This window comes from Mus caroli, chromosome 4 (assembly GCF_900094665.2).
Source record: "Mus caroli chromosome 4, CAROLI_EIJ_v1.1, whole genome shotgun sequence".
In the NCBI taxonomy this organism is placed as follows: Eukaryota; Metazoa; Chordata; class Mammalia; order Rodentia; family Muridae; genus Mus; species Mus caroli.
In genome coordinates, this window is record NC_034573.1 from 75,832,357 (window position 1) to 75,840,071 (window position 7,715).

The window sequence follows — 7,715 nt, forward strand, 5'->3', positions numbered from 1 at the left end:
TATATATATATATATATATATATATATATATGTATCTTTAAAGCCTCTTAACACACTACAAATAGTATGACTAAAACACATAAAAATAACTTATAATAATTCTAAACACCAGTTTACAGAATCTAATTTGTATTCCCTTCCGTAGCTTTCAAGTCAATGTCAACGGAAGTAATCTGGTTTGGGGAGAGGGTTGTTTTTTACTTTACCCACCATCTACATCCTGGAACTATTTCCAGCCCAGAAGAAAGCCTAATAGATAACGGCGAGGAAGAAAAGTGAAAGGCAGATGGGGAAGAGGGCGGTGTCTCTAATATTAGATCAGGAGTGGGTTTTACTGCGGAGAGAACTGGGGATTTTGCAAAATGAGGGAGGATCTGGAAAGAAGAATGGAAAGAGATGGGGCAGGGGTGCCAAACTCGGGCACGCCTGTATCCTGAGCATCTGCTGCCTCTCATTCATCAGGGTTTTCTGAACCATATTCAGTCCTTCTGCTACAGCAACACACGCGAGAGGCTTCCTTCCTCACATTGACGGTGGCCTCTGATGCCATCAGCACCTTCCCTGCAACTTCTGCAGTCAACCACGCTAATTCTGTTCTTCCTAAAACGCCCTTAAGTAATACAGCACCATGGATGATGAACATAAGAAGTCTCTTCCTAAAGACAAAATACACCAGGTGGGCTTCGTTTCATAAAAGACTAGCAACTCAGCAGAAACAAATGATGTCAGCATTAATAGCAAGGTTAATTTTAATCCTTATTATACAAAATACAATAGTCTCAAGTACTTATTTTTTCCCTTTATATCAGTATCATCGAAAATGTACGAACTTTCCCTGCATCAGGGAGCTTTTGGTCTCTGTGACAAAATATCTAATCAAGTTTAAAGGCGGAGAGTTTACTGTGGCTCAGTTTCAGAAGTTGCTGTGTGTGATGTGGTCCTGTGGTGACATGATATACTATGTCAGGAGGCATGGCAGCCAAGAAGCAAAGACAAGAAACAGAAAGAGGCCGGGCGTGGTGGCGCACACCTTTAATCCCAGCACTTGGGAGGCAGAGGCAGGCGGATCTCTAAGTTCGAGGCCAGCCTAGTCTACAGAGTGAGTTCCAGGACAGCTGGGCTACACAGAGAAACCCTGTCTCGAAAAAACAAAAAACAAAAACAAACAAACAAACAAACAAAGAAACAGAAAGAGACTGGGGGAGGGGGGTGTCCAATGTCCCCTTCAAGATAGCAACTCAATGGCTCACTTCATCTACTAGACCCTACACCTTAACGGCCCCACTGCCTCTGGATAGCAGCACAGATCCATCAAATGGCACTTTGGGGGATACTGCAGATCCAACTACAACATCTCTCCACTCTGTTTCTGCTGAGAAAGAATGACAAACACGTGGGAGCAAACGGTCACTCTGCAATAAGTTGAAACGTACTCATAGATAATTCCATCCTCTGTTCTCTGCGGATAAACATATCTAGGAAGAGGAGACTAGTCTTTCAACCCTAGAACTCGAGTCTAATACACTGTAACTCACTAAACCAAATGCATCAAGAAACACTCCTCAGCTCAGATATGGTGATACATGCCCATAACCACCTCCAGTCAGAGGGACTAGGGGAGGAAGATTACATGTTCAGGGTCAACCTTGAGGGAGGAAGGGAAGGAGGGAGGAAGAAAGAGGGAGCTCTTCTAACATGGAATCTTATCTTACTAGTCCTCTCCCCATTCAACCCATCTCCATAACTCTCAGCCTTCCAAACCCGTCTTGCCAAAGCAATCTACAGATTCAATGCAATCCCCCCTGCCTTCCTCTGCTGTAACCAACACTTCTTTCTCAAGCACAGTGGAAGTTCAGGCTGCTTCTACCCTTTTAAGTGTAACAAATCATAACATACCTGCCTTCCCCAAAGCTGACAATGTGGAGCTTTATCCAGCGATTCAGTCCTCAAATAGACTCTTGTAGCACAAATGCTTCTGTTTTCATTTAGATTAATTCCACTAATAAGGTTCTCAGCTTCCTTGAAGGAAAAGGCCACAACTTCTGCATCTTTTACACCCAGTACTTAATACAAATCAAGTGTCTGTCATCTTATTTGCCTTTGAAAATTAGACCCAATGCCATTGTGGCTACTTGAAGGTTCACCAAATAAATTGATAATTTTTAAAGTCTTTTTGTAGAGATTTTTAACCCGCCCATGTTTCACACAGCAGTATGTTCTCATCAAGGTCGGTTTGGCACACTTCTATTAAAGTAAACTGTCACTGCCACTTTGATCAAATAACATCAAGAGTTATAAGACTTTCCAAGAGTGCATGCTGATTTACAATTACAACAGTCTCCCTTATCTTTGGGGTTTGTGGTTCAATGTTCTCAGCACATGCCTGAACCACACAAAAGACCATGTCCCATAGAAAGTACTGTCCCCACCCACTGTGCATACACTGCATGAAACTGAAGCACAGTACAGCAGCATGTAATCAAGATAAAGGGATAACCCATGTCCCAAGCAAGGGGGATCCAGGATATCAACACAGTCCACAGGATAGCAGGCTATTTAAAATTTACAAGTATTAGCACAGGCCTTGGGCTCAACCTCTAGTACCACCATAAATAAATAAATTAATAAATTAATTAATCATGACATTTATTTATAGAATTTTTCCATTGAATACTTAATATTAAATATCAGTTGACCTCAAGTAGCTCAACTGCTGAAGATGAAATTGCCTATGGGCAATTGTCTTGGCATATTAATATATCTTGGCAATGGAAAATGAGTGAACAATGAGTTTTCCTCTTTATTCTTCATGTCATCACATGCCAACAGTCCTGGTGATCTGGCAAGCAAAGAGAAGAAAGAGAAGCATTTCGTAAGTCATTAGTCCCACTAAGGTAAGTCAATCGGGAAAGGCATATGGTCTTAGCAATTTTCCCATGCCTTTCTAGGATAGAGTCATTTCTAGAACACACTTGCTGAGCTTCTGGGGTTTATGTTGAACACTGAGTTCGAATGTCTGTGACCTGGATAATGTTCATTGTCAACTTGGCAGGCTACAGAATTATCTAAGGACCTATGGTCTTGCCTGTGATGGATTATCTTGATTATGCTCACTGATCTGAGACTAACCATCCTGTGGGTGGCACCATTCTCTAGGCAGAAGATCTTAGGTGATATAAAATGGTGGAAAGCTAACTGACCATGCCTCTATCCCTGTTTCCTGATCTGACTGTCCAGGCAGCACAACCAACTGCTTCAAGAGCCTGCTACCGTGATTTCCCTGCCATGTGGACTGCTCTTGAACTATGAACCAAAGTAAGCCTCTTCTCCCTTAAGTAGCTTTTATCTGGGTGTTTTATCACAACAGAGAAAGAAAAAGAAAAAACAGCCTGGCTGTCAAAGAAGAGTTAAACACTCTTCTGTTCTAAGGAAGAAGGGGAAGCTGACTCCTTTGTGGTTTTAAAATGAATGGAAGAAGGAAGGACTGAAAGGCGAAGAGGGATAGCCAAGAAGGATACCTATGGATGAGCATTCCACCCTTTCTATATAGAAAGTGTCAGGAGTCATGTCAAATAGGCATGCTGAAAAGACTTTTGGAGCAATGAATAAAGGCTCTGAAATGTTTAATATGTGTCGGATGACTCTGTCCCTTGTAAAGCCAAGTCTCTACCAAGCTGCTCAATACATCCTCTGCAGATCTCTGTCTTTATAAAACTCAACCTCTTCGTAGTTCATTCTCAGATTCTTCTCCACTCAGTTCAATCCCTTTCTGATTCAATACGTGAATCAATTCAAATTCAATCTAATTCTGACTGACTTCAACTAAATTCTATTCTTCTGAGTTCTCTAAACTAAATTTAACTCTACTTACAGATGATCTGTGTGGGTGTAGGGTTTTTTAGAATTTAAAGAGGTCCTATTTGGAATTCTAAGATCTGCATCTTCTAGGCTATAGCAGCATAGACTGAAGAAAAATGTGAATACATGTGTTAGAGATAACTATCGGAATGATTTTTCTGTGATTGCAAAAGTCCTGTGGTAATTTTTATATCAGAGGAACAGAAGTTCCCAATTGATGTGGCACACGATGCTCAAAGCTCTGACCATATGAGGGGGCAGGGATCCTTGTGAACTGTTCAGCTCCAAAGTCATCCATGCTAGTGGAAAAACGCCCCCCCTAAGATGTTATCTCTTCATATCAGGAAAAATAGAAATCACTTTGGTGCTAGCATTGATGCTAAGACTGAAAACCTTCACAGAAACCCAAAGGAGTCATCCCAGAATTATATGCTAAATAGTCTTAACTGTGGCATTAAGCAAGTAGAAAAAGAAGTTGTTAGCATTAGGAAATGACTGCTAAATGGTACTGATAGTGGCAGACAGACATTACTTTAGATTGAGCCTTTATATTACTCCCCAGCAGACCAGATCAAAGAAAATGGAATTCAAGAAATGTGCTTTTCTGGCAAAGACACAGATTGAAAGTTTAAAAATACAGAAATCAATTTATCCAGCAAATGGAACCCAAGGACAAATTAGAGTAACTATTCTGATATCTGCTAAAACAGACTTCAACCCAAAATCACTCAAAAGAGATAATTAGAACCATTGTGTGTTGATAAAAGAAAAAATTCCTCCAAAATATATAATAACTGTAATATATATGCAGTAAGCTTGGGGTTTCTAATTTTATATAATGGACACTAATGGTCATAAGAGGTCAGATCATTATAATAAAGAGTAGGTGACCTCAATTCCATTATCATCCAAGCTGAAACATCAACAAAGAAACTTCAGAGTTAATCCATAGCCTAGATGAAATGCATTTAACAAATATCTACAAAATATCCCATGTAATAAATATGGAATGTGCATTATTTTTGCATCCCATAATTTTTTCTCTAAAATAGGCCACATTCTAGGCCACAAAGTAACTCTTAACAATATATCAAAGGATAAAAATAATTTATTATATCTTATCAGATCATAATACAGTAAAAGTAAGAATCAATAGCAAGAGAAACCATGGAAACTACAGTACTATGTTGATGCTGAACAATGCTCTTTTGAATGGCCAATGAGTCGTTAAAGAAATCAGGAATAATTTCTATCATCAAATGAAAGTGAAAGCACAACTTACCTGGACCTCTGGGGTTCAGCAGATAAAGATCCAAGAGAAATTCATAAATATAAATGCTTTTATTAAAAAAATATTCTAAGGGCTGGTGAGATGGCTCAGTGGGTAAGAGCACCCGACTGCTCTTCCGAAGGTCCAGAGTTCAACTCCCAGCAACCACATGGTGGCTCACAACCATCCGCAACGAGATCTGGCGCCCTCTTCTGGAATGTCTGAAGACAGCTACAGTGTACTTACATATAATAAATAAATAAATCTTTAAAAAAAAAAAAATATTCTAAAAGAGCTCAAATGAATAACCTAATGATGCACCCCAAGCTCTTAGAAAAGCAAGAACAACTCAAACCCTCAAGGAATAGATAACAAAGACTAATAAAGGTCAGGGCAGCAGTAAGTGAAACAGAGACTCAATGTGTAACACAGAGAATCAATGAAGCAAAGACGTGATAGCTATAGATATAGACTGGGTATATATATATATATATATATATATATATATATATATATATACCTATATATACATACATATCAAGCTCTTAGGCAAACAAATCAGAGAACAGCCAAATTAGTAAGATTAGAGATGAAAAGGGAAAAATTAACATCAAGATTAAAACATTTATAAATATAACAGTTTTCAACCACTCCTTCTGCCTATAGTAAATTATCTATATTCTCATTATCTAGTAAATGTTAGGTGTCTTTGTTAGGGTTTCTATTGCTGCAGTGAAACACCATGACCAAAAAGTAAGTTAAGGAGGAAAGGGTTTATTGGGCTTGCACTTCCACAGTACTATTCGTCATTGACAAAAGTCAAGACAGGAATTCAAATTGAGCAGGTTGTTTCTAGAGGCAGGAGCTGATGCAGAGGCCATGGAGGAGAGCTGCTTACTGACTTGCTCTCCATGCCTTTTTTTATAGAACCCAGGAACACCAGACTAGGGATGGTACCACCCACAATAGACTAGGCATTCTCACATCAGTCACTAAGAAAATGCCTGACTGCTGGATCTTATGTAATCATGTTCTCAGTTAAAGTTCCCACCTTTCAGATAGTGCTAGTTTGTGTCAAGTTGACTTAAGACTAGCCAGCACAACAGCTATTCATTTAACCAACTATTTTGTTTTCAATTATGAACACTGGGGGGGGGGGGTATGTAGGCATGTGTGTAGTTCCTGTGGAGGCCATAAGAGTTCATCAGATGCCCCAGAGCTGGAGTTGCAGATAATTGTAAAGCACCTAATATTTGTGCTGGGAACCAAACTTGAGTCCTATGTAAGAACAGTGTGTGTGTGTGTGTGTGTGTGTGTGTGTGTGTGTGTGTGTGTGTGTTCTTAACCTCTGAATCTTCTGTCAGTTCTATATTCCTTTTTGACTGAGGGTGTGTTTGTCTGTCTGTCTGTATTGTTTTGATATGTAAGCAATCCTAAAGTGCAAATGAGTCTAACTTGCTAGAGAACTCTGGGCAAGAATACACACATGAGAAGAGAGTTCACAAATGACAGTAAGGGTTATGACACAAACTGCCATCCCTCATCACCTAGACAGTGTCAGACCAGCTCAATGAGGATAGGCAGAGATGAAACAGAGGTGACAGAGGATACCATTCCTTTGCCAGTATTAAAACTAATAAAAGTTGTATAGTGCTGTAAGGCTTGTCCTTGTTGTTTTCTATAGAAATAAACTTATGGTTCATTCTCAACAAATATGTTCATCAGCCCCCCCACAAATTCCAGTGTAGAAAGCCCTCTCAGCATATCATAAATCTGAACTTGCTAGGACCAAGGGGCCAGAAAGAAAAAGGTCCTCTCAGAATACTAATGTGGACTATTTTAATCATTAAAGCATGCAAATACAGTAGTATATGTGTGGATGTTCTTAAGACAGATTTAAACACACACACACACATCTTCTGGCTTTTGTTTTAGACTATGTGCTGTTCCTTTCCCTTTCTTTTTATTTTGGTTATTGCTTAACTTAAAAAAAAAAAAAGAAAAAAGACTTGGGCTAGTGATGGCTCAGAGTTGAAACCATGTACCTCATGCAGAGGACCAGAATTTGGTTCCTGGCACCCACGTTTGTTGTTAACAGCTGTCCAACACTCCCTTCTGGCTTCTCTGGGCACTGCACTCACACACACACAACCACACACATATATATATAATATATTAAAAAATTTTAAGTCTTATTTTTCCACATCAGTTTTAATGGTTATAATGGCTTCCCACAGAAAATTGAGAAGAAAGCACAAAGATCTTCCCTCTACAATCCCTCACAGTCTCCTCACAAGGGTAATTCTGACCCAGGGTGCTACATTAGTTACAACTGGCAATGATATATACATTACAGAGTCGTTTCAGCACCCTAGAAGTCCAGTTACACTACTTTCTATTGGTCAATCAGTCTTTTTTTTTAATTAGGTATTTTCCTCAATTACATTTCCAATGCTATCCAAAAAGTCCCCAATACACTCCCCCCCCACAGTCCCCACCCACCCACCCCCACCCCTTGGCCCTGGCATTCCCCTGTACTGGGGCATATAAAGATGGCAAGTCCAATGGGCCTCTCTTTCCAGTGATG